The 26,626-nt window shown below is 39.2% G+C and overlaps 3 long non-coding RNA genes across 8 annotated transcripts in view; 1 reads left to right on the top strand and 2 right to left on the bottom strand.

Moving 5' to 3' along the window:
* Window positions 1–26,626, bottom strand: part of LOC114486853 (uncharacterized) — a 170,833-nt gene that overhangs the window by 11,781 nt on the left and 132,426 nt on the right. The gene's annotated exons all lie outside the window — the stretch shown is intronic.
* The window catches only part of LOC112065527 (uncharacterized), a 544,628-nt gene that overhangs the window by 451,960 nt on the left and 66,042 nt on the right, over window positions 1–26,626 (top strand). The window lies entirely within an intron of this gene.
* LOC114486854 (uncharacterized) overlaps window positions 1–26,626 on the bottom strand; it is a 34,827-nt gene that overhangs the window by 6,430 nt on the left and 1,771 nt on the right. For 2 of the 5 annotated variants that reach the window (XR_003681169.2, XR_003681171.2), the window contains 2 exons: window positions 20,458–21,555; window positions 12,992–16,042 (listed from right to left, as the gene is read on the bottom strand). This is a non-coding gene — a long non-coding RNA (uncharacterized lncRNA). Of the gene's footprint in view, window positions 1–12,991; window positions 16,043–20,457; window positions 21,556–26,626 lie in introns of those variants that run through there. The other 3 variants (XR_008618185.1, XR_003681170.2, XR_003681172.2) reach the window with 3 other exon arrangements.

Raw genomic sequence — 26,626 nt, 5'->3', positions numbered from 1 at the left:
CTATGTTGGGTGCATAAATATTTACAATTGTTATATCTTCTTCTTGGATTGATCATTATGATCATTATGTAGTGTCCTCCTTTGTCTCTTTTAATAGTCTTTGTTTTAAAGGCTATTTGTCTGATATGAGAATTGCTACTCCAGCTTTCTTTTGATTTCCAGTTGCATGGAATATCTTTTTCCATCCCCTCACTTTCAGTTTGTATGTGTCCCTAGGTCTGAAGTGGGTCTCCTCTTCTTCTTCTGGGACCCCTATAATTCAAATGTTGGTGCGTTTAATGTTGTCCCAGAGGTCTCTGAGACTGTCCTCAATTCTTTTCATTCTTTTTTCTTTATTCTGCTCTGCAGTAGTTATTTCCACTATTTTATCTTCCAGGTCACTTATCTGTTCTTCTGCCTCAGTTATTCTATTCATCCCTTCTAGAGAGTTTTTAATTTCATTTATTGTTTTGTTTATCACTGTTTTTTTGCTCTTTAGTTCTTCTAGGCCCTTGTTAAACATTTCTTGTATTTTCTCCATTCTATTTCCAAGATTTTGGGTCATCTTTACTATCATTATTCTGAATTCTTTTTCAGATAGACTGCCTATTTCCTCTTCATTTGTTAGGCCTGGTGGGTTTTTGCCTTGCTCCTTCATCTGCTCTGTGTTTCTGTCTTCTTATTTTGCTTAACTTGCTGTGTTTGGGGTCTCCTTTTCTCAGGCTGCAGGTTCATAGTTCCCGTTGTTTTTGGTGTCTGTCCCTAGTGGCTAAGGTTGGTTCAGTGGGTTGTGTAGGCTTCCTGGTGGAGTGGACTAGTGCCTGTGTTCTGGTGGATGAGGCTGGATCTTGTCTTTCTGGTGGGGAGGTCCACGTCTCGTGGTGGGTTTTAGGGTGTTTGTGGCCTTATTATGATTTTTGCCAGCCTCTCTGCTGATGGGTGGTGTTGTGTTCCTGTCATGCTAGTTGTTTGGCATAGGGTGTCCAGCACTGTAGCTTCCTGGTCATTGAGTGGAGCTGAGTCTTGGCGTTGAGGTGGAGATCTCTGGGAGATTTGCGCCATTTGATATGACGTGGAACTGGGAGGTCTCTTGTGTACCAGTGTCCTGAACTTGGCTCTCCCACCTCAGAGGCACAGCCCTGACACCTGGCTGGACCACCAAGAGCCTGTTATCCACATGGCTCTGAATAAAAGGGAGAAAAAAAAAGAAAGAAAGAAGAAGATAAAATAAAATAAAATAAAGTTATTAAAATAAAAAAAACTATTAAAAAAATTTTTAAGTAATAAAAAAAAAAAAGAAGAGAGCAACCAAACCAAAAAAACAAATCCACCAATGATAACAAGTGCTAAAAACTATACTAAAAAAAAAAAGGAGCAAAAAAACAGACAGACAGAACCCTAGGACAAATGGTAAAAGCAAAGCTATACAGACAAAATCACACACAGAAGCATACACATACACACTCACAAAAAGAGAAAAAGGGAAAAAATATATATATATATCATTGCTCCCAAAGTCCACCTCCTCAGTGTGGGATGATTCGTTGTCTGTTCAGGTATTTCACAGATGCAGGGTACATCAAGTTGATTGTGGAGCTTTAATCCACTGCTCCTGAGGCTGCTGGGAGAAATTTCTCTTTCTCTTCTTTGTTCACACAGCTCCCCGGGTTCAGCTTTGGATTTGGCCTCGCCTCTGCATGTAGGTCGCCTGAGGGCGTCTGTTCTTTGCTCAGATAGGACGGGGTTAAAGGAGCAGATGATTCGGGGGCTCTGGCTCACTCAGGCCGGGGGGAGGGAGGGGTACGGAGTTCGGGGAGAGCCTGCGGCGGCAGAGGTCGGCATGACGTTGCACCAGCCTGAGGCGCGCCGTACGTTCTCCCAGGGAAGTTGTCCATGGATCACGGGACCCTGGCAGTGGCGGGATGCACAGGCTCCCACGAGGGGAGGTGTGGATAGTGACCTGTGCTTGCACACAGGCTTCTTGGTGGCGGCAGCAGCAGCCTTAGCGTCTCATGCCCATCTCTGTGGTCCGCGCTGATAGCCGTGAGTCACGCCCATCTCTGGAGCTCCTTTAAGTGGCGCGCTTAATCCCCTCTCCTCGCGCACCAGGAAACAAAAAGAGGCAAGAAAAAGTCTCTTGGGCAGCTCCAGACCTTTTCCCGGACTCCCTCCTGGCTAGCTGTGGCGCACTAGCCCCTTCAGGCTGTGATCACACAGCCAACCCCAGTCCTCTCCTTGGGATCTGACCTCCGAAGCCCCAGCCTCAGCTCCCAGCCGCGGGTGAGCAGACAAGCCTCTCGGGCTGGTGAGTGCTGGTCGGCACCGATCCTCTGTGCGGGAATCTCTCCGCTTTGCCCTCTGCACCCCTGTGGCTGTGCTCTCCTCCGTGGCTCCGAAGCTTCCCCCTCCACCACACGCAGTCTCCACCGCGAAGGGGCTTCCTAGTGTGTGGAAACCTTTCCTCCTTCACAGCTCCCTCCCAGAGGTGCAGGTCCCATCCCTATTCTTTTGTCTCTGTGTTTTCTTTTTTCTTTTGCCCTACCCAGGTACGTGGGGAGTTTCTTGCCTTTTCGGAGGTCTGAGGTCTTCTGCCAGCGTTCAGTAGGTGTTCTGTAGGACTTGTTCCACATGTAGATGTATTTCTGATGTATTTGTGGGGAGGAAGGTGATCTCCACGTCTTACTCTTCTGCCATCTTGAAGCTCCTCCTCTCTTTCCTTTTGGCAGTTCTTTATTTTGATCCTATTATTTGTCCTTTAGTGTTTTTCTTTAATTTTTTCTTTATTTTGTGAAATGATTGTGAGACCATAAAGCCACTGTTTCTTCCAGTTCCATACTTTGAAAAAATAAGTGTGTGGTTTGCCAAAACTTTTTTTTTTTTTTTTTTTTTAATGCTGATGGTCCCTGAGAGTCACTGGTTTAAGGCAGGAAGAGGCAGTAAGAGAAGACTTCTTAGGGGAAGGAGGAGCCTGCTGATGAAGAGGGGGTGTGATGGGAACAGGTGGATGATACATTGAGACGGTTAGGTAAAGCTAGGTAAGGAACTTGGATTTCACATAGGAAGGAATAAGGAGCCATTCATTGTGTTGAACTAGAAAGTGACATAGTGAAAACTGTATTTAGGAAGGTGAGTTCATCATCATAAGATGAATTAGAGGAGTGTGAAATTAGCCATTAATTTTTAAGAAAAATCACTTAGAGAAATTCCACCCAGAGTTACCAAAGAAAGTTCCAAATGCAAGATTCAAATATGAGGAGAAAAATGAAGGAGTGCAGTACCTGAGATTAAACCACAGATTTCCAGACTTCTCCTGCTTGTCAAGTCAGGACGTGAGAGTTGGGATCTTTCCTTTCTTAGGCTACTACTGCACCACACTGGGCAGCAGAGCAAAGTGGGCAAAAGGGCAGGCTCTGGTCTGAGTGTTCATCTTGGCCTCATCTCTTAGCAATTGTGCAACCTTGAGAAATTTAAGCTTCATTTTTCTCCTATGAAATATATGAAACACGGTGTTACCTACGTCATAAGGCCACTGCGAAGATTAAAAGGGATAATGTAAGTGATGTGCTTCTCAGAGTGTATGGCCCAGAGCAGGCTCTAAATAAGCAAAGTTACTGTTTTCATCTGTGTCTTCTTTGGCAAGATACTTTGTCTCTCTGAGACTCAGACCACTCAGATGTGAAATGGGGTGAATCAGAACTACCTTGAACAGTTATTGTGAGAATTAGAAGCAATGAATGTGAAAGAACTTTGAAAACTATAATTTGCTCTATGGAAGCTCAATTTTATGATGATGGTTGTTCATAATAACTGGTATCATGTAACAGCCATGTGTCTAGAACCTGAGCTGAAATAGCTTCTTGTACCTTGAAATGGTCTATTGGATTTACCAGGGATGGCATCATCTGTGCAACATTCTCAGGTTGAGGGCCTGGCCCTGGGCAGTAAGTGCTGAGTTGGCCGAGGGGAGGTGACAGGTTGATGTTAGTTGGACCCCCAGACCATGTCATGAAGGCTTTTCAGGTTAGCTGGGTGTCCAGATTCCCAGGCTGCTCTAGTGCAACCTGAAGAGGCTTGTCCTGAGCCCATTGTAGGGGTTCAGTAATCCCTGTCTTCTGATGAATAATTCAGGTCGTGTTCATTCCATCAATCTGCAAACAATTATCAAGCATTTACCATGTGCCATACCCAGTGCTAGGTGCTGTGAGTACAGGGAGGAATCACTCAGAGATGCTATTTGGAGGTGCTTATACTCTGGGAAATAAACCAAACCACAAGCAGAGCAGCCTTGTGAGGCTTCTGGATGGTTCTGGCTCCTACACTGACCACTCTGTAGTGTAGTGGACACAGCTCAGGGCACAGTGTCAGGAGCCTAGGCTCAGCCAATTACTGTCTGTGTGTGATATTGGTTGAGGGACTTAATCACTCTGGCCCTTGGTTTCTGCATCTAGACAGTGGTAACTATATACACCTCCTACGCTTGTTAAAGATATCAGAAGAGAGAATCAGCATCTGGTCAAGAGTAAGCGCTCAGCTGTTTTTACTGTAGAGGGAGGGTATAACATGCACACACAGAGCAAGCCCTCTTCTAGGTGACCATACTGCCCTTCAGTTGTTGTCTATAGATGAAGAAAAAATAGGATCAGGACAAGACTTTTGGTTAGTGAAAATTAACTTCTGTTGTTTTCCATCAGTAAACTCTGGGATACATCCTTTCACATGTGTTATTTCTGTAATCCCTGAAACACCCCAAGAAGGGGAATATCATACTCCCATCCTCTAAATGAAAAAGCTAAGGCTCTGAGAATCTAAAATTTCCTGCCCAAGGAACACAGCCAATGAGAGAGGTAGGCTGGGGGTTGAACCCACGTATTTTCCTTCTTACCGTGTAATATGAAAATTACCCATAAGTTTTTTCCTCTCATTCTCAGTAAAGTCTAGATATTTGAACTTTTTATTTATTATTTGTCACTGCTAGCACTCATGCAGGCTGGATTACATATAAATTTATCAATGTCTTATTATTTTGACCAAAGAATATATCTGGATGGCCTTTGATTCTATAAATAATGCCATATAAATCACTCATCTATGATTAAGACAAATTCCTTTGGGAATATTTTTATGTTTCCATAGTGATATGCCATTCTAAACAATCACTATGGCAGATATTGTAGTCAATATGAGAGGGGATGAGGATAGAAATTAATATTTTTTGGACACTTACCATTTGCTATGTATGCTACATACATTATTCCATTCAGTCCTCAGAGGGTTCATTTATTCAATAAGGGGTTATTGGCTGCCTCGTCTGTTACAAGTGTTCTGGGTGTTGAGGGTACAGAATCAGACAAAACACATATAACCAATGCCTTTGTGGAAAATAACATTCTCTTGGGAGTTATAAACAATAAATAGAATATATATGCCAGATGGAGAGAAGTTCTATGAACAAAAAAGCATAGAAAGGGGAGTGTTTGTAGGATAATGGACATTTGTCCATCCAATAGGAAGGGTCTCACCAAGGCAGAGGCTTTGAGTAAAGACATAAAAGAGATGAGGGAGTGAGCCTTGCTGACCTCTGGGGAAGAGTATTTCTGGCAGAAATAAATAGTAAGTGCAAAGGCCCTGAGGTAGGAGTATGGCTGGTGTGTTTGAAGAACAACAAGGGGCAGAGAGTCTGGAGTGGAGTGAATGAGCAAGAGACAAGTAGGAGATGAGATCAAAGAGATTATAGGGGCCTGAGCATCTAGGGCTATGTAGACCATTGTAAAGATGTTGGCTTTTATTCTGAGTGGGATAGAAGCCACTGGAGGGTTTTAAGAAGAGTGACATGATCTGACTTGTGCTTGAAAAAGATCACTGTGTCTGCTAAGAGCATGGAGACTGTGTACCAGCCTTTTGCAATAATCCAGGTAAGACAGGATGGTTGCTTAGACTTAAGTGGCGGCTAAGAGAGAAAAAATGGTTGGACTTGTGACATATTTGAAAGGTAGAGCCGATAGTATTTGCAGATGGATGGGATAAGGAGTATGAGAAAAAGAGAGGAACCAAGGATGACTCCAAGGCTTTTGGAACTGGAACTAGAAGAATAGAGTTACCTTTAATGGGGACAGAGATGACTACTCAAGAAGGTTCTAATTAGCACCTCGCTGACACCCACACATCAAGGCTTTCCCCCACATGACCCTGCCTCCTTCCAACTGGGCAAAATCCACAAAATGATGAGATCTTCTCTCAAGTCCATAAGCAGGCATGGTGTGGATGAAAGACTCACCAAGGGCTGTGAAAAAGGACTCTCTTCCTCCCCTTCAGACTAATTAGGAAGGAAATTCTTGTCATGAAATTAGCGTGCTCTAGTAAACCCAAGGCAAACTTCTGGTCAACTTGTTGATTATGGAAAATGGGGTTTTCCTGGCAATTTTTCCATATGTTTCCACTGCTTTTTCCCTATCCAAGGGATGGACCTAGGTGCCAAATTATTTCTTTTTCTCCAAATTATATCTCCTTGGATAACCTCTCCGATGGGTGTGGAACCACCACAGTGGTTATTCATGGTTACTCTTTAGATTAAAAAGCATCAACCAGAGGAAAACAAGTAACAAAAGAATGTAACCAGTCCATTGGACTCACAAATGGATAACTTCAGTGAAATGATAAGACATGGCACTGTGGCAGGCATGGATTTCACTCAGCCTTCTATGAGGAAGATGTTTATGTGGTTAGCCATCTCTGCGACCCAGAGTAGCCAAGGCAAGGCATAAACCTCCCAAACCAGATGTCTCTCTATCCCTCTGTCTGCAGACATTTTCTAATTCAGAGTTTTACAACAGACAACAAAGGGATTCAATGTGATTAAATCCTCATCCTGGAATGAGAACTATATGGCTAATTCACAGTTGACTTGGGCATGCTTGTATATGATATACCATAAGTTACAGTGAGTTCTGGTGTCACCTCCCAATTTTCTTTTTCTGAGTGACAAGTGAAAATATGAAGCCAGTGTAGCTAGCATAAGTTTACTCATGTTTGTGTATTCATTCACTCATTCATTTAATTAACATTTCAGCAACCTTGTGTGTCAGGCATTGTGCTAAAGTCACTAGGGTGGCTTCAAGAAACTCAGGATCTATCGTGTGAAGGGTCAGAGGGGAAAGCACTTATACCTACAATATTCCAGGCATTAGGCCCTGCGGATACAGCAGTGACAAGACAGATAAGATCCTTGCTCACATAGATCTTAACAAAAATTAAATAAGGAAACATACAAATGTGATTAGAAATATGATTATTTCAGAGCATGGTGTTATATAGACAAATATGGTGATAGTTGAATAGAGGCTGAATGGAGTAGAGGGTTGAGGTATTTTAGAAAGAGTAGTTAGGACAGGGATACAATGAAGAGAAGGAAAATTATGCCAGAAAGAAGGAACACAAATGCGAAGGCAGTTGAGGTAGGAAGGTATGGGAAGAGAGGGGAAAGGAACAGAAAGAAGGCTAGTGTGGTTAGAGCCTAGCAAATGTGGAAACTAGTGCAGGGAAATAAGGTCAAGGACAGAGGAAGGGGCCAGACCACTGGGGCTGTGCAGGTCATGATTAAGGAGTTTGGTTTTTATTCTAAGTAAAATTAGAAGCTATTGGAGTGTTTTATGCAAGGGTTTTATACAACCTAATGTATGATTTAATTTAACTTTATGCAAGGCAGAGAACGGACAGCAGGGGCCAAGATGGAAACAAGGAGACAGGTAGGAGGCCATTGCAGATAAAAGAAGATGGCGACCAGGACTGGTATGTAGCAGTGGAGATAATGCATAGTGGTCAGATTTAAGATATATTTGGAGAGAAGAGTAAGAGACGTGGAATGTCCAATGACAGCCGCTAGGTTTGGGGCTGAGCCATTAACTTAGATAGGCAAGACTGGAGAAGGAGATTATGAATCAAGAGTGCTTTTAGGAACTTGTTAAGTTTGAGATGGCAATTAAATATCCAGGTCTGAAGCTCAGGGGAGAGGTCAACACACGAGATATAGATGTAAGAGGCAGTAAATATACTTGGTATCTAAATGTTGTGAATGATATTGCTCAGAAATATCTTTAGATATAGAAGAGAAAAGGGCTAAAGATTGAGCTCTGAGGCATTCCAGCATGCATACTAGAGGCCATAAGGAGTGACTTACAAAAGAAACTGAGCACCATCAGTCAGGGGAAAAAAGACTGATGTTGCAAAAGCCAAGAGAAGAATGTGTCTCAAAAAAGGAAAAATGGCCATTTTCTTCCAAAGGTTGCAGAGTTTAATGAACATGATAATGAGCAATTGATTGCTGGATTTGGCAAAATAGAGTTGTCTTGACCATGGCCATTTTAGTGGAGGTATGTATAGGATATATGAAGACACAACAGATAAATCATTTTGGAAATTCATTCTGAGGGAAATAATATAGAATTTGAAATTAAAAGTTTGAAAGTAAGTTAGGCAAAGACAAGTGCTGGGGAAGAGCATTTCAGCAGAGAGCTCAGTACAATTAAAGAATCAAAGTTAGAAATATAACACTGTATAGGGGGAGCTATAAGCAATTTGATGTTGTTGAATGAAAAGTACTAAGCTGGAAATGGGGGAAAATTCTGTTCGAGGGCTAGATCATGAAGGATATCTGTAGGAACCACTGAAGAGTTTAATCACAGAAATGGCATTATCACATCTGCATTTTCAGCAAGGTTACTCTGCAGTATGGACTGTAGCAGGCAAGATTGGAGACAAAGAAACCAAAGATGGGTTGTTGAAGTGTTATAGGTGAAACACAATGAGGATACAAACTTGAATAGCTATTTGAGGTAGAAAAGAGAGAGCATATCATGGAAATATTGAGGATGGCAAATTGGCATCTTGATTGTGGGTTAGTCAAAGTGCCTCCTAGGTTTTAGTCTTCAGTGACTGTGAATGGCAGTGCCGGCATCTGTGATGGGCAAAGCTGAAGGAGGATGTGGCTCAAACAGAGAACTGATAAGTTCACTTTTGTACCTGTTGACATTGAGGTGCTTGTGGGACACGCTGAAGGACTTTTCCAGTACTGAATATTAATCTGGAGTTTTGTGAAGAGGTGTGGATAGGAGGTACACACACACACATATTCTGGAATTATTGAGAGATATACAAGGTATTTAACAATTCAAAGATATTGATAACTAGCTCTTGCTAGTTTTAGTAGCATCGTGGCAGTGTCTTGAAGAGTGAGTGGAAAGTGAGGAAGTAGAAGTCTGGTTTGGTTTTTTTTTTTTTTGAGGAGTTTCAGCGGTTTGGATTTAGAAGAGGAGGAGCCAGATCGGACAGTCATTAAAAGGATCTATAAGATTGAAGAGGTAATCTCACTTTTTTTTGGATGAGAAAAACTTGAAAATGTTTATTGGCTGGGGAGAAGGAATGAAAGTAATTCAGGAGGGAAGGGGGCCATTGAAAAAGTCAAGTGCAAGTTGAACTAGAGGAGGATGTACTCAGGACTCAGATGAGTGGTTGGCTGTGATCAAGAGGAAGGACAACTCAATCTTTTACATGGCAGGAGAGCAGTTGGTGTGAGTGTAGATAAGGTAGGTAGAGGGATTGAGAAGACTCCGTTTTCTAGAACTCTTGAAAGGCACAAGACCATTGCTAAGAATGAAGAAGGCGGGTGTTGGGTGGGGCAGTGGAGATGAGGGGAGGTTAAAAAGAGCATCAGTGAGAAACAGAAAGGGGAAATGAGCAAGAGCTGATAAGGAGACTGATGAACCACTCTTGGGTCAATTTGGAGAGCATGAATTTGTAGAGTTCTCAGTCTGCATCATTGCCTGCTTTTTCTAGAAGCACTAAACAATTAAAGTATAGAAGTGGAGAAAAAAAATGAAAAAATACTAAACCAAATGTAGGTATGTATTAGATGGATAAAGTGAAAGATGGGAGAAAAGAACTGAGAAAGTAGTTGAGGGTCCATTATGGGACCTGGGTTGGGTAGAAAAAGATGAGAGATTAGAACACAATTGATAGAATGGGAAGATATGAATGATTTAAGGTACCAAATAGGTTGAAGGACATTTGAGATCAGAATAAGATATTGAGGGACCTGGAAGATGATTTATGTGAGAAATTGAAACTTTATATTTCTTTATATTTCACGAGGAGGAGCATTCCACATGATGGCAAGGTCTGAGGAATGGCCACAAAAGTGAATGACTAGATTGAAGTGAGATGGAGTGGAGTTGAAGGCCACAGGGCTAATGGTATGAGATGCTGGATGGCTCATCAACATGGAAATTAAAGACATTCTCATGACATAGAAATTTATGTGGGTCCAGAATCCACAATGAATGAAGGGGAGGGCCCCTGAAGCCAAAAGAAGACAGTGATGGGTGAGGACAGAGGTTGTAGGGATAGCAGTTTTTACAATAGGTGAACAAAAATCTCGAAGTAGCATTGAGAATCAAAGAAGACATCAAACCTACCTCCTGACACCAAACAAGGTGAAATGTGGAAGAATGAGCAGCTCTTATTTCAGAGGGCTAACAGGAAAACCGTATTTTCAGTGGGGAAGGTGGAAGGATTAATAGATTATAAGCTGAATATGGGAGAATTTGTTTGTAATGGAGGATTCCAGAGGTCTTACTGGGAACGTTTGAAAGACAGAGGAGCAGTAAGACTGAAACCAGGAGTGAGAAAATCAGAGCAGTAAGCGGATGCAAATATGAGTAAGCAGAGATAAAACTATGGGGCTTTATATTTTTGACAGTAACCACTGAAGGGAAGCTGATAGAATGTGCTGGCTACAAAGATTTACAGAGAACATTGGCATAAGGTAGTCGTCTTGAGATCTGGCAATGCTGGCATTTTGGCAGTCTGCTCTCGTGACTGATGCAGGAACAAACCTTCAAGGTCAGAGACTGGGCTGTGGGCCAGATGAAGCCTCCCACTGACACAGAGACAGAGGCTTTACCTGGGGGCACTGAGTTCTCTTCCTCTGGTGTGGTCAACTTTCTTCTCCTTTTCTTCCATATGTCCCTTCCTGTTCTTCTCCCTTGCCATTCAACCATGAAATATCAATCATCTCTTTATCAATCTTTGCTTAAGCCCTTGTTCAGTGCTCACTTTGGGTATAGACTTTATCAATTGATTTCTATGTATGCATGTTACCTATGATGTATGTGTTCAAATGTCTGCTCTTCACTCTTTAGCAGGTTTACCTTTGAGGGGTTTTGATGCTTTCAGTAGGAAGAATAATTCCTCATTGGAACTCAGAATGAAAATTGACACCTTCTTCATTCCCCTCATTGGCAATAACTGAAATCTGGACACTTCCTGTGTAATTCCATTTAATTTCTTCCCATGCTGTCCCACGTCCAAAGTGTTCTTGTTTTACCACTTCACACTCTCATTTGGGCTATGCAATAATTGTTGATAACACACAAAAGGGTACATGCTCTGCTCTGTATCTATCTTCTCAGGTATAATTTCCACAGCCTTGGAGTCATCTAGGATGCTCTGTGTAAGTATGAATAATGTAAGAACCACCCAGAAGGCCTGATAACTCTATACCTTTCTTAATAAAAGGCAAAGTGCAATTTAGAAATTTTGACTGCAGACATATTCCCCAGAACCTTGTCCTTACCATGCAGATCTGGGAGCATAACAGAGGGCAGAGGGCAAAGAGTGAACAGCCTTTGCTCTAGGATCAGAGGTTACTTTTGTATGACTTGCTCTCAAACATTATTATCTCTGATGCCCTGACCTGTCCAAATGCTGGAATTTCCATGCCCAGACCTACCACTGGGACCTACCTGGCTCAAACCACCTCTGCTTACTATTTAAGCTTAACCTGAACAGCATTCATCCAGTCTTGTTATTGACCTGCATTTCTAAAAGATGGAGAACTTGGGCTTTGATGAGAGATCAAACTGGTCAAAAGGGCTTGAAACTGAATCTAGAGGGAAAGTGAGAATAAAAACAGCATGACAGATATCCCTACCTTTTGTTCTGTCCCTGCCAAACCATTACCCATTAACACAGATCTGGTCATATCATCACCCTATTCCAAAGTCTTCTAGGGTTTCCTAATAACCATGGGAACAAAATTCAAAATCCTCAGCAGGACCTTCAGGGTAGTTTATTACCAAGTTTTAATCCATCACTTCAGTCCCATTTCTTGCCACTTTTCATCTTGCTCTATGTTTCAGCCACAGTGTAGTGACTTCCTTGAACAAAGAGGTTTTTTCCACACTCTTTCTTCTGTCTTGCATATGTACGTACTTAGTTGCACATTGCCCTTCTACCATCTTTTGCTGAAGAGCATCTCTACCACCTTCAAATCCCTTTAAATCTCAATGTAACCTTTCCTGGACACTTTCCTCAACACCTACAGACAAAGATAAGGGCTCCCTTCCATATGTTCTTTATACATATGTCTATTTAATGTTAATATATTTCTAGGGTAGGCTGGCCAGCTAGAAAATCTTGAGCAGGAGGTGAACCTGCAGTCCACAGGTGGGATTTCTTTTTCTCTAGTGAAACTTCAGTTTTACTCTTAATGTTTTCAGGCAATTAATGATTCCCACGAAAATTATTGAAGATAATTTACATCAGTTAAAGTCACCTAATTGTAGATGTTAGCCATATCTACAAAATATCTTTACAGCATCACCTAGATTAGTGTTTAACTGAATAACTGAGTATTATATCCTAGCCAAGTTGACACACAAAACTAGTGGACACAGAAAAATATATTTATTGGTATCCCATTAGAAGCAAGTTTTCAGATATTTGGCTTTTTTGTTTACAGACTTCATTGAAGTATAGTTGCTGTACAATATTATATGTCACAGGTATGCAATATAGTGATTCACAATTTTTAAAGGTTATACTCCATTTATAGTTATTATAAAATATTGGCTCTATATTACACATGTTGTACAGGATATCCTTATAGTTTCTCTTATACCTAATAGTTTGTATCTCTTACCCCCCTACCCCTATATTGCCCCTCCTCCCTTCCCTCTCCCCACTGGTAACCAGTAGTTTGTTCTCTATATCTGAGTCTGCTGCTTTTTTGTTATATTCACTAGTTTGTTGTATTTTTTAAATTCCACATATAAGTGATACCATACAATCTTTCTCTGACTTATTGCACTTAGCATAATGCCCTCCAAGTCCATCCATGTTGCTGCAAATGGCAAAATTTTCATTATTTTTTGTGGCTGAATAGTATTCCATTGTGTGTGTGTATGTATTTTACATCTTCCTTATACATTCATCTGTTGTTGGACACTTAGGTTGCTTTCATACCTTAGCAATTGTAAATAATGCTGCTATGAACACTGGGATGCATGTATTTTTTTTTCAAATTAGTGTTTTTGTTTTTTTCAATATATACCCAGGAGTAGAATTGCTGGGTCATATGGTAGTTCTATTTTTAGTTTTTTGAGAAACGTCCATACTGTTTTCCAGAGTGGCTGCACCAATTTACATTCCCACCAACACTGTATGAGGGTTCCCTTTTCTCCACATTCTTGCCAACATTTGTTATTTGTGTTCTTTTTGATGATACCCATTCTGACAGGTGTGAGGTGCTGGCTCGTGGTTTTGATTTGCATTTCCCTGATAATTAGTGATGTTCAGTATCTTTTCTTAGTGATGTTCAGTATCTTTTCATATGCCTGTTGGCTATCTGCATGTTCTCTTTGGAAAAATTTCTATTCAGTTCTTCTTTCCATTTTTTAATCAAGTTGTTTTTTGATGTTGTATGAGCTGTTTACATATGTTGGATATTAATCCCTTATTGGTCACATCGTTTGCAAATATTTTCTCCCATTCAGTTGGTCGTCTTTCTTTTTATTTTTTCAGTGGTTTCCTTTGTTGTGCAAAAGCTTTCAAATATAATTAGGTCCCATTTGCTTATTTTTGCTTCTATTTCCTTTACGTTAGGAGATGGATCAAAAAAAACTATTGCTGTGATTTATGCAAAAGAGTGTTCTGCCTGTGTTTTCCTCTAGGAGTTTTATAGGATCTGGTCTTACAGTTAGGTCTTTAATCCATTTTGAGTTTATTTTTTTGTGGTGTTTGTTTGTTAGAGAATGATTTAATTTCATTCTTTTACATATGGCTGTCCACTTTGCCCAGCACCACTTATTGAAGAGACTGTCTTTTCTCCATTGCATATTCTTGCCTCCTTTGTCATAGGTTGACCATAGGTGTGTGGGTTTATCTCTGGGCTTTCTATCTTGTTCCATTGATCTATATTTCTGTTTTTGTGCCAGTAGCATACTGTCTTGATTACTGTAGCTTTGTAGTATAGTCTGAAGTTGGGTGCATGATTTCTCCAGCTCTGTTCTTCTTAAGATTCTTTTGGCTATTCAGGGTCTTTTGTGTTTCCATACAAATTTTAAAATTATTTGTTCTAGTTCTGTGAAAAATGCCATTGGTATATTGACAGAGATTGTACTGAATCTCTAGATTGCCTTAGGTAGAATGGTGATTTTTAACAGTACTAACGCTTCCAATCCAAGAACACAGTCTATCTATCGTTCCATCTGTTTGTGTTGTCTTCAGTTTCTTTCATCAGTGTCTTATGGTTTTCTGAGTACACATCTTTTGCCTCCTTAGTTTTGCCTCCTTAGGTAGGTTTATTCCTGGGTATTTTATTCTTTTTGATGCAATGGTAAATGGGATTGTCTCCTTAATTTCTCTTTCTGATAGTTCTGACTGCTCTGGGTTATGTGAGCAGTCTGGTAGGCTTGGTTGGCCCAGTTGGTTGCAAGGCACTGCTTTGTGAAGATGCTGCTGGCTGGGGTCTAGTCATGAGGTGGCTGGCTGCAGAACTCTAGGGGACCCCAGGGCTATGGTGGCTCACTGGTGGGCAGACTCAGGGTCCAGAAGACCCCAGGGCTGTTGTCCACCCCCTGGCAGGTGAAGCCATATCCTGTGGTTAGTGCTGGACTACTGACAGGCAGATCCAGGTCCTAGAGTCTGGCTGCAGGGCCTAGGGATCCCGGGGCTGGTGTCAGATCACTGGTGAGGGTGGGCTGATTCCTGACACAGTTGGGTATGGAGTCCAGGGTGTCCCAAAGCTTGTGTTGGGCTGCTAGTAGGCAGGGCCCAGCTGGTCCCAGGGTAGGGTCTCGCCTACTGTGGGTGGGCTGGGTCTACATTCTGAGGGATTGTAGTTTTCTTGTGTCTGCCTCGTAGTGGGTGAGGCTGATCTAGAAGCTAGTGCAGGCTTCCTGGAGAGCAGGGCTGGTGCCTGCCCACTGGTGGGCAAGGCTGTGTCTAGAGGCAGCCTGTCTGTTGATGCATGGGGCTCTGTACCCACCCAGTTAGTTGTTTGTTTGGCCTGAGGTGTCCCCAGTACTAGTGCCTATAGGCTTTTGGGTAGAAACAGCTCTTGGTGCTAATGAACTAGAAGGAGGATCTCACGATGCCAACAGCAGTGTCCACAAGGTAGAACACTCCCAAATATGACTGCCACCAGAGTCTATGTCCCCAGTGTGAGCCACAGCTGCTGTGCACCCCCCAATCTCCCCCACAGATCAGCATTTTGGCCCAGGTTCCTATCAAATTACTCCTTTTGCCCTGGGTCCCAGTGCATGGGAGATTTTGTGTGCACTTCACCCTAGTGAAGTTTCTATTTCTCCCAGTCCTACAGGGCTCTCAAAAAGTAAGCCCCACTTGTCTTCAAACCACATGCTCTGGGGGCTCATCTTCCCAGTCCAGGACCCCTGGGCTGAGGATCTTGATTTGGGGCTCAGAACTGTCACTCTTATGGGAGAACCTCTGCAATATAATTATTCTCCGGTTTGTGGTTGCCAACCCAGGGGTATAGGATTTGATGATAGCGCAAGTCCGCCCCTCCTACCCATTTCATTGTGGTTCCTTCTTTATGTCTTTAGTTGTAGCTCTTTTCTGGTAGGCTCCAGTCCTTTTCACTGATGGCTGTTCTGCAGATAGTTGTGATTTTGATGTGCTCGTGAGAGGAGGTGAGCTCAGGGTCTTTTTACTCTGCCATCTTGGACAATCTTCTCAGATATTTGGAAGCAGCTGTAGCAGAAGGATCTAACTGTGGGATATGGAGCCAGTCATTAAATTTTTTTTCCTTATTAGTCACATATATAGTAGCTATTAAATATCTAGAAATAATTTTAGGGATATATTCATTGCTTTTTATACTACAAGCCTTTAGGCATTTGCTTTCAAAATGAACGAGATGAAATTTGTTTTGTTGGAGAGTGAACAGAAACAGCTGCAAAGACTTGAAAGTAGGATTTTATGACTAAAATAAATGAGGTAAAGAAAAGTATGCTTATAACAAATGAAAAGATTGGAAATGTCAGTGTAGAAAGAGAGATACTATTATGAGGAACCAAAAGGAAATTCTAATGTAATACTAGACATAAAAATATATATTTATTCACCAAAGAAGATACACAGATGGCAAATAAACATGAAAATATGCTCTGCAGTATATGTCATCAGGGAAATGCAAATTAAAACAACAGTGAGATAGTACTACACATCTAGCCAAAAATCTAGAACACTGACAACACCAGATGCTGGCAAGGATGTGGAGAACCAGAACTCTCACTCATTGTTGATAGGAATGCAAAATAGTATGGAAAATAAATAATATGGAAACTTAGGAGAAAGTTTGGCAATTTCTTACAAACCTAAACATACTCTTAACCTTATGATTCAGCAGTCATGATCCTTAATATTAACCCAGATGAACTGAAAACTTACGTCCACAAAAAACATGAACATGGATGTTTATAGCAGCTTTATTCAAATGGCCAAAACTTGGAAGTAATCAAAATGTCCTTCAGTGGGTGAAGGGATAAATAACCTATCTAGGCAATGGAATAGTATTCTTTGCTAAAAAGAAATGAATGAGCTGTCAAGCTATGGAAAGACATGGAGGAACCTAAATGCATATTACTAAGCAAAAGAGGCCCATCGGAAAAGGCTACATGATTCCAACTCTATGATATTTTGGAAAAGGTAAAACTATGGGGAGAGTAAAAAGATCAGTGGTTGCCAGGGTTTGGTGGGAGAGATGGATAAGCAGAGCTCAGATGATTTTTAGGGCACAGTGAAAATATTCTGTATAATACTGGAGGACATTATGCTGAGTAAAGTAAGCCAGACACAGAAAGATACTTGTTGTACTATCTCACTTACATATGGAATCTAAGGGAAAAAAAAAAAAAAGCTTAACTCACAGTAACAGAAGAATGATGGTTACCAAAGGCTTAGGGGTGGGGGAAAAGGAAAGCTACTTATCAAAGGGCACAAATTTTCAGTTATTAGATGAATAAGGTCTAGAGATCTAATGCATAACACGATGACTAACGTTAATAATAATGTGTTGTAAACTTGAAACTTATAAAGAGGTAGATCTCAAGTATCCTCACCACACAGAGATATACAAACATGGGAACTATGTGCGATGATGGATATGTTAATTAGCTTGGTTGTGGTAATAATTTCACAATGTATATGAATAGCAAACATACACTTTAAACATATATAATTGTCAATCATACTTCAATGAATCTGGAAAAAATAGAATTCTGTATCCAGAAAAAATAATCTTCAAAGTAAAAGTAAATACATTTTTAGAGAAAATGAAATTGAGTTCATCAGCTTCAGACTTGCACTACAATGAGTGCAAAAGGAAGTTCTTCAGCTGATAGAAAATGATGCAAGATGATACTTGGCTCCCCAGAAAGAAGTGAAAATTATTGAGAATGATAACTATGGGGGTAAATATAAAAGTTCTTTTTCTTTCCTCTGAATCTCTTTAAAATATATATGAATATTTAAAGCAAAACATATTGTTTTGCAGGTTGTATAATGTGTGTAGATGTAATGTTTATGAAAACTATAGGCTTAGGAATCAAAGGCACTAAATGCACTTTTACAGTTGCAAATTTTCTGAAGTAGACTTTGAAAAAGAATGAACATTGTCATCCATAAAGCAATGACCAAAAAAATGACTTACAGCTAAGACCCAGCATCCCAGTTACTTACCCAAAATAAATTAAAAGAAACGTAACAGCACAGTCTGGAGAGCCCAGGTGTCAATCCATAGGAGAATGGATAAGCAAATTGATATTCGCACAATAGCGTACTACTCAACAATAAAGTGGAAAGACTTACTGCTTGTGCATGCATTGACTTGGCTAATCCACAACATTATGCTAAGTGAAAGAGTCTTATACAAAGGATACACACTGCATGATTCTGTTTATATGATATTCTAGAACAAGCAAATCTAATTTTTGTCAGAAAAAAATATCAGAACAAAGTTTATCTCCAGAGTAGTTAGTAGGGATAGTGATTGACTGGAAAGGGGAAAAAGATAACTATCTGGGGTTATGGTAATATTCTATATCTTGATAGGAGCTTGGGTTACAACAGAGGTATGCATTATCAAAACTCAACAGAAGTAAAGATTTGTGTATTTCATTGTATGTAAATTTTACATCCAAAGAAAATAACTGTTGAACTCTATTAATGATGTGCATGGTGAAGTATTTAGAGGGAAATAATAAGGGTCTGAAATTTGCTTTAAAATGCCTTAAAAATAGGTAGGATGATATACATAGTAGAGAGGGATGGATAGCTAGGTATGTAATGAATGCCAGTCTAGTAAAGGTTAATGGTAGAATTTAGGTGATTTGTATACAGATGTTGATTGTATGGTTCTTTCAATTTGCTGCCTGACTGAAAATTTTTATAATAAATGGTGGGGGGAAATAAATGGATGAGCAAGCAATCAAATTTTTAGGGTTTGATTATTTAGCTATAGTTTCAGAAATGTGTTTTATTATTTATTTTTAAATATGGTACTGGGCCAAAGCAATCCTGAGAAAGAACAATGGAGCTGGAGGAATAGACTCCCTGACTTCAGACTATATTTCAAAGCTACAGTAATGTATGGTACTGGCACAAAAACAGAAATATAGATCAATGGAACAAGATAGAAAGCCCACAAATAACCCATGCACCTCTGATCAATTTAATCTACAACAAAGGAGGCAAGACTACACAATGGAGAAAAGATCGTTTCTTCAATAAGTGGTGCTGGGAAAACTGGACAGCTACATGTAAAAGAATGAAATTAGAACATTCTCTAACACCATACACAAAAATAAACTCACAATGGATTAAAGACCTAAATGTAAGGCCAAATAGTATAAAACTCTCAGAGGAAAACACAGGCAGAACACTCTCTGACATAAATAGCAGCAAGATCTTTTTGGACCCACCTCCTAGAGTAATAAAAATAAAAACAAAAATAAACAAATGGGATCTAATTAAACTTAAAAGCTTCTGCACAGCAAAGGAAACCATAAATAAAATGAAAAAACCCACAGAATGGGAGAAAATATTTGCAAATAAAGCAACCGAAAAGGGATTAATCTCCAAAATATACAAACAGCTCATGCAGCTCTATATCAAAACAAACAACCCAATCAAAAAATGGGCAGAAGACCTAAACAGACATTTCTCCAAGGAAGACATACAGATGGCCAAAGAGCACATGAAAAGATACTGAACATCACTAATTATTAGAGAAATGCAAATCAAAACTACAATGAGGCATCACCTCACACCAGTTAGAATGGCCATCATCAAAAAGTCAACAAACAATAAATGCTGGAGAAAGGGTGGAGAAAAGGGAACCCTCCTACACTGTTGGTGGGAACGTAAATTGGTGCAGCCACTATGGAGAACAGTGTGGAGGTTCCTTAAAAAACTAAAAATAGACTACAATATGATCCAATGATCCCACTCCTGGGCATATATCTGGAGAAAACCATAATTCTAAAAGATACATGCAGCACTCATGTTCATTGCAGCACTATTTACAATAGCCAAGACATGGAAGCAACTTAAATGTCCATCGACAGAGGAATGGAAGATGTGGTACATATTTACAATGGAATATTTTTCAGCCATAAAAAAGAATGAAATAATGCCATTTGCAGCAACATGGATGGGCCTAGAGATTATCATGCTACGTGAAGTCAGACAGAGAAAGACAAATATCATATTATCACTTATATGTGGAATCTAAAAAAAATGATACAAATGAACTTACAAAACAGCAAGACTCAGACTTCGAAAACAAATGTATGGTTACCAAGGGGAAACGTGTGGGGGAGGGATAAATTAGGAGTTTGGGCTTAACATATACATGCTACTGTGTATGAAATAGACCATCAACAAGGACCTACTGTATAGCACAGGGAACTCAATATTCTGTAATAATCTATATGGGAAAAGAATCTGAAAAAGAATGGGTATATATGTGTATAACCGAATTGCTTTGCTGTACACCTGAAACTAATACAGCATTGTAAATCAACTGTACCCCAAAATAAATATGGTAGTAGGTACCATATTTTTCTACCAATAATCATCCTACAATGAAGAGAGAAAGGAATCCAGAAGTGTTTTCGGACATACCTGAAGAATCAGCTTCTGCTTGGATGAAAGAACTCCTAAAGTCTGGCTTTGAGAACCAAATGTTTCTTTTAGTATGGAAGTAGATTAGGTTAACTTCTCTTTTTTTCAAAACCCCAGGGCTTGGAGCAGGTGGAGTGTGACTTTCAGTCTGAAACGGAGACGTGCCTTCTTTATTCACCAGCCGTATCTGGAAGAATCAGTAACTTGATTGACGGAGCCCTTAATGACCTGGTGCTTTACATTGCATAATAGTGCTGCAGGTGTCTTTCAAAAGGATGTTTCAGATAGGACAGTGAGCCCCCTTCCTTGGTAAATCATACTTCACCATACACAAATAAGTTCTTTGTTTGGCCTGGGGAGTGTGTTTAAAAATCTACCAACTCCACTTGGACTTACAGCTGTCTCAGACATTTCTATTTTTCTTTCTGATGACAGACACATTTATACCTGTTCCTCACCCCAAATCTTTCTTTTGCCTGAAATAAGGTAGTAGTTCTATAGTTCAAGAATTTCACTTTATTCTAAGAGATAAAGCTTGTTTTCTAGCTTCTGTCCTGTTGATTTGAAAATTAGGCGATGGTGTCTCACAAGTCCTGGATTTGATTTGGCTTGGAGAAAGGTTATGGTCTCTTGGAAATAGTGGTGATTGTCTGGGAGGGATCTGAACTGAGCCCCTCTCTCTGTAGAATAAGAACAGAATATTCATGAACAGACTCATATGGTGGACGGGAACCAATAGAAGAACATTGATGGGCTGAGGTGAATATACTGTACTGATGGTAATAATTTTAGACCCTTACTTGGGAAAGAAAATTGAAAAAAGTTTGAAATGGATATTACAACTCCTAGGAAGAAGGTAATTTCCTCCTTCACATCTACCTTCTCCTCCCCTTCTTACCTCGTTTCTTCCTCCTTTTCTTCCAGCCCTTTCTCCTGTTCTTCTTGTGCCAGTAAACTATAGGATATGGATTGCTATATATAATATGTATTATATAGAATATTTATATTACATCTTTTTATAGATAGGCAGATGTCAATCTTGTTGATTTTCAAATAATGAATCATGAACACAGGAGGCTGGAACCATCACCATGAACACTGCATGGGTACAGAATTAAAGAGGAATGTTGCATAAAGATGAATGAGAGTCTTTACCCCAGAGGCAATAGTTATGGACAAATTCTTTTTTGAAAATTGTATTGGCTTGTTTGTTTAGATCCTATCTTTTTCCCCAAAATTGGATGTATCTTAAAATATACATATACCATGTTTAGATCCTATCTTTTTCCCCCAAATTGGATGTATCTTAAAATATACATATACCATAATATTCTCAAAATAAGAATAAATAAAAATCATGGAGAGAGAAGTAAATACAGGTATAAAAATACTAGTAAAATATAATAAAATATTACAGTTAATTGTGCATTTCTTATAAGCTAATGCAAAAAAATCATGAGTCATATACTCCTTTTTAACAGGATAAAGCAAAATAGTTCTTTTTTTTTTTTTTTTTTTTTTTTTTTGCAGTACGCGGGCCTCTCACTGTTGTGGCCTCTCCCGTTGCGGAGTACAGGCTCTGGACACGCAGGCTCAGCGGCCATGGCTCAGGGGCCTAGCCGCTCCACGGCATGTGGGATCTTCCCAGACTGGGGCACGAACCTGTGTCCCCTGCATGGCAGGCGGACTCTCAACCACTGTGCCACCAGGGAAGCCCCAAAATAGTTCTTTAGCAAAGAAAACCTTTGCCTGTGCTAAATTTTTAAAGAAATTTAATATATTCATACTATGCATGAATATTTCTGGTACTCTTTAGTTTAAAAAGCTCTCTTCTTTTTTTTCCCCACTAATACAAGTTTATAAGTATTTTTGTCTCATTTTACAGAAGAATAGATTGAAGCTCAGAGAAATATGGTTTGGTAACCAGTAAATTACAGAGAGGGAGTTCCAGCCTATATCTTTTAACTCCAAATCTTGTGCTCTTTTCACATCACCATGTCAGAGACATTGGCCACAATAATGGATGCTGTTTTCAAGAGTACATTTATTGAAGATGCAGGAATGGAGATAGCATATGACCATTTCCTGTATTGACCCTTGGTTAAAAGCTGAGGGCGTAGAGGTTAAAGCAAAATTCACTGAGTGACTTGCTGCTTTGGATAATTTACTGAAGTCTAGGTATTCTGCTTTTCAATAATTCAAATTTATGTGAGTTTAGGACTTCAGAATAACTGAAGAAATTGAGGCAAGATGTGCTCCTCAGACTAACAATCTCATTGTTATTTTCTTGATTGGAAATTGTATCAATCGGGGTCCCTGCAGGAAACAGATGGCACCACTCAAACTGGGTAATTGGAGTTGAATAAAAGGACTCTTTACAAAGAAGTGGGCAGAATTTAGGGAAATCAACATGGAGCAGTGCAGGACTTCCAGAGAGGAACCAGTCAAGGAATAGCACCCCTACAGGAAGGGAGCTAGAGGAACAAATTCTTTGATCAATTCACCAATCTCCTGCTGGGACTCCCATTGAACGACCTCAACAGAAAGCTAGAGGACATGGGAGCCCTTTGATACATTCCATATAGGTCAGTGTTCAGAGGCAAAGAGCAAGGTGGAGAACGGTGGAGGGTGAATCTGGAGGTACACACAAGCACGAAAATGGGTGGACGTTGGTATAGGAATGAGTTCTCTGGAAGAAGCAAACAGAACAGAAGTTTGGTAAATGCTGATCGGAGAAAGACCTATCTGCTCTCAATCACAGCTGGGATGGTTTTCATATAGATTAAGTTAAAAAAGGGAAAAAATAAAAACTTTTCTTGAACACCAGTATATTCCAGGTACTGTGTAGGTCACTTTCTATAGGTCTGCTCATTTACTTCTTGCAATAATAACATTGGATATAATCATCACCATTTACATATGTGGGAAATTAAGGCTCAGAGAGGCTAAGAAATTTATACTATAAAACAGCCAGTAAATAACAAATCTGAGATTCCAATGCAGCATTTTCTAACATCGAATCTTGGACTTTCTTCAGTTTTGCAATTTTCCTGCCCCCTTTATATGTCACCACAGGAAAGCCATAACACTTCTGCACTGAAGCAGAAGCCTAATGTTTCTGAAGAAGCAGTTTTGGATTACTTATATATACAAACCAGGGTTCAATCAAGACCAAAATTACCACTCAAGAGTATGGTAGAGCGTATTTAAATTTGGAAACTCCAAAGACAATAACGTGTCATATGCTTTCCCCATAATGATAGCTGCCATTTACTGAATATTTAAAATATAGACTATTCACTTTCTATGCATTAAATTAATTCATCCTCATGTCAATCATATAAAGAGAAAATTTGAAAGTGAAGGATAGACGAGAATGAACAAAGTAAAAGGGTTAGGGACAGAAGTTAGACTTCTCTGAATAAACCTTGTCCCTACAATTATAAAGCAAAATAAAATAATGAAAACAACATTTAAATTCCCCCAAAACAGAAGAAAAAAACTTTTAATTTGATATAAATTTGTGGGCACAGCCCAATAGAGAGGAACATTTTCGAGTGATTTAAAACAGGGTAGTTTATCTGTACATCTTTAGAGGGATGTACCCTAAGGACAAAACCACCCAAAACTGTAAAAAGAAATTCTGAAACTGTTTGGTGTAATAAAATTATGAGTAATAATATTGATATTGTTATTCTGAAACTATTATACAATGTATTTTGTATACATAATTAATATGATATAATACAGTAAAGTAATATCACTTTAACGTAATCACTGTCATTGGGACCTACGATTTTTAGTATAGGAGAAAAAGAAATATACATATAAAATCAAAGAATTTAAATAAAACCTCTATATTATCACTGGAAATGGAAATATCAGTACATATTTATAACATATAGCATTGTACACTTAAAAGACTTAAAAATAATATAACAAACTTGGTACCAAGAAACACCACCAGCATACAAATTGTTATCTGAATATCTTTTCCTACTAGAGGAGACAGATTGGAGAAATGACAGATTCTATCTATGACAGAAAATGTACAAGATGAGCTTAAAACACTTTATTACACCAGAAAGTAAAGAAGCTATCAGAAACTATTGGGGCCATGCCAAAAGGACTCAGGAGGCAATGTAAAGAGACTCCCACTGGACCAAGATGAAGCATTTTATGCATCTAAAGGCATAATGAAATTTATGGGTTAAAACACATCAAAAATGTGAAAAATCAATTATAACATGTGCCATTTAAAAAGAAAAAAACACAAATGGGACCTAATTAAACTTAAAAGCAATGGAAATTATGGACAAAGCAAAAAAGACAATCTACAGAATGAAAGAAAATATCTGCAAATGATATGACCAATAAGAGGTTAATAGCCAAAATATGTAAATAGCTCCTACAACTCACTATCCAAAAAAAAAACCCAATTAAAAAATGGGGAGAAGACCTGAATAGACAGTTTTCCAAAGAAGACATACAATGACCAACAGGCACATGAAAAGATGCTCAACATCAGCACTGCTAATCATCAGAGAAACACAAATCAAAACCACAGTGAGATATCACCTCACACCTGTCAAGAGTGGCAATCATCAAAAAGACCACAATTAACAAATGTTGATGAGAATGTAGAGAAAAGGTAACCCTCATATTATGTTGGTGGGTATGTAAACTGGTGGAATCACTATGGAAAACAGTATGAAGTTTCCTCAGAAGACTAAAAACAGAACTACCATATGATTCAGCAATTCCACTCCTGGGTATATATCAGAAGAAAATGAAAACACTAATTCGAAAAGTTACATGCATCCCAATGTTCATAGCAGCATTATTTATAATAGCCAAGATATGGAAGCAACCTAAGTGGCCATCAACAGATAAATGGGTAAAGAAGATGTGAGATATATATATTTATACACACACACACACACACACACACACACACACACACACACACACACACACACACTGGAATATTACTCAGCCATAAAAAAGAATGAAGCACTGCCATTTGCAACGACATGGATGGACCTAGAGAGTATTACGCTTAGTGAAATAAGTCAGACAGAGAAAGACAAATACTCTGTTATCGCTTATACATGGAATCTAAAAAAAAAAATGTATATAACAAAATAGAAACAGACTCACAAATACAGGAACAAACTAGTGGTTGCCAGTAGGGAGAAGGAAGGGGGAGTATGGGATTAAGAGGTACAAACTACTGTGTATAAAATAGATAAACAACAAGGATATATTGTACAGCACAGGGAAATATAGCCATTATTTTGTAATAACTTTAAATGGAGTATAATCTATAAAAACATTGAACCAGTATGTTGTACACCTAAAACTAATATAATATTTTAAACCAACTATACTTCAATTTAAAAAAAAGGGAAAAAAGTCAGTGACAAACTTGAAGTATGCTAAAGAACGAATTCTCAATTTTTTTCTGAAAGCTGGTAATTAGAGAAAGAATCAAGTGTCCTACCTGCTTTTCCTATACAAGGTTTATTTTTATCAAAGTATCCCAGCTAACAAATAACAGAGAAAGAATTAGAAGATTACCATTTTGCAAACCTTGAATAAAATAGCGGATCTAGGTAACTATAATCAATGGCTACTAACATCACACAAAGAGAGAAAAGCGGACACCATGTGCCTCCTGTTGGAATTATGAAATACATTCTAGGAAGTATTTTTTTGCCAAAGCATTGACATAAGTCAAATCAAGCTTCTGGATATAACTATCAGTTTATGGGAAGTACAGTGGTAGAAGAGCATGTTAAATATTACCATAGAGTTGGCAATCAACAAAATCCAGAATGTGAGAAATACTCTATATTATTCATTTATTATTATTTATTATTCACTAATAACTCGATTTCTTCACAAATAAATTGTAAAGAAAACAAAAGAGGGAGGAGAAGCTGTAGTTTAAAAAAGATCTGAGAAATCCATAAAAATGTAATGTGTGGATATTGTTTGGATCTTGATTCAAAAAAAAAAGCAAACTGTAAAAACAAATTTATGGGCTTCCCTGGTGGCTCAGTGGTTAAGAATCCACCTGCCAATGCAGGAGACACGGGTTCGATCCCTGCTCTGGGAAGATCCCACATGCCGCGGAGCAACTAAGCCTGTGCGCCACAACTACTGA

The sequence above is a fragment of the Physeter macrocephalus genome, chromosome 9 (genome assembly GCF_002837175.3).
Source record: "Physeter macrocephalus isolate SW-GA chromosome 9, ASM283717v5, whole genome shotgun sequence".
NCBI classification, from domain to species: Eukaryota; Metazoa; Chordata; class Mammalia; order Artiodactyla; family Physeteridae; genus Physeter; species Physeter macrocephalus.
The sequence above is the reverse complement of the archived record's forward strand: the minus strand, read 5'-3'. Positions and strand labels throughout refer to the sequence as shown.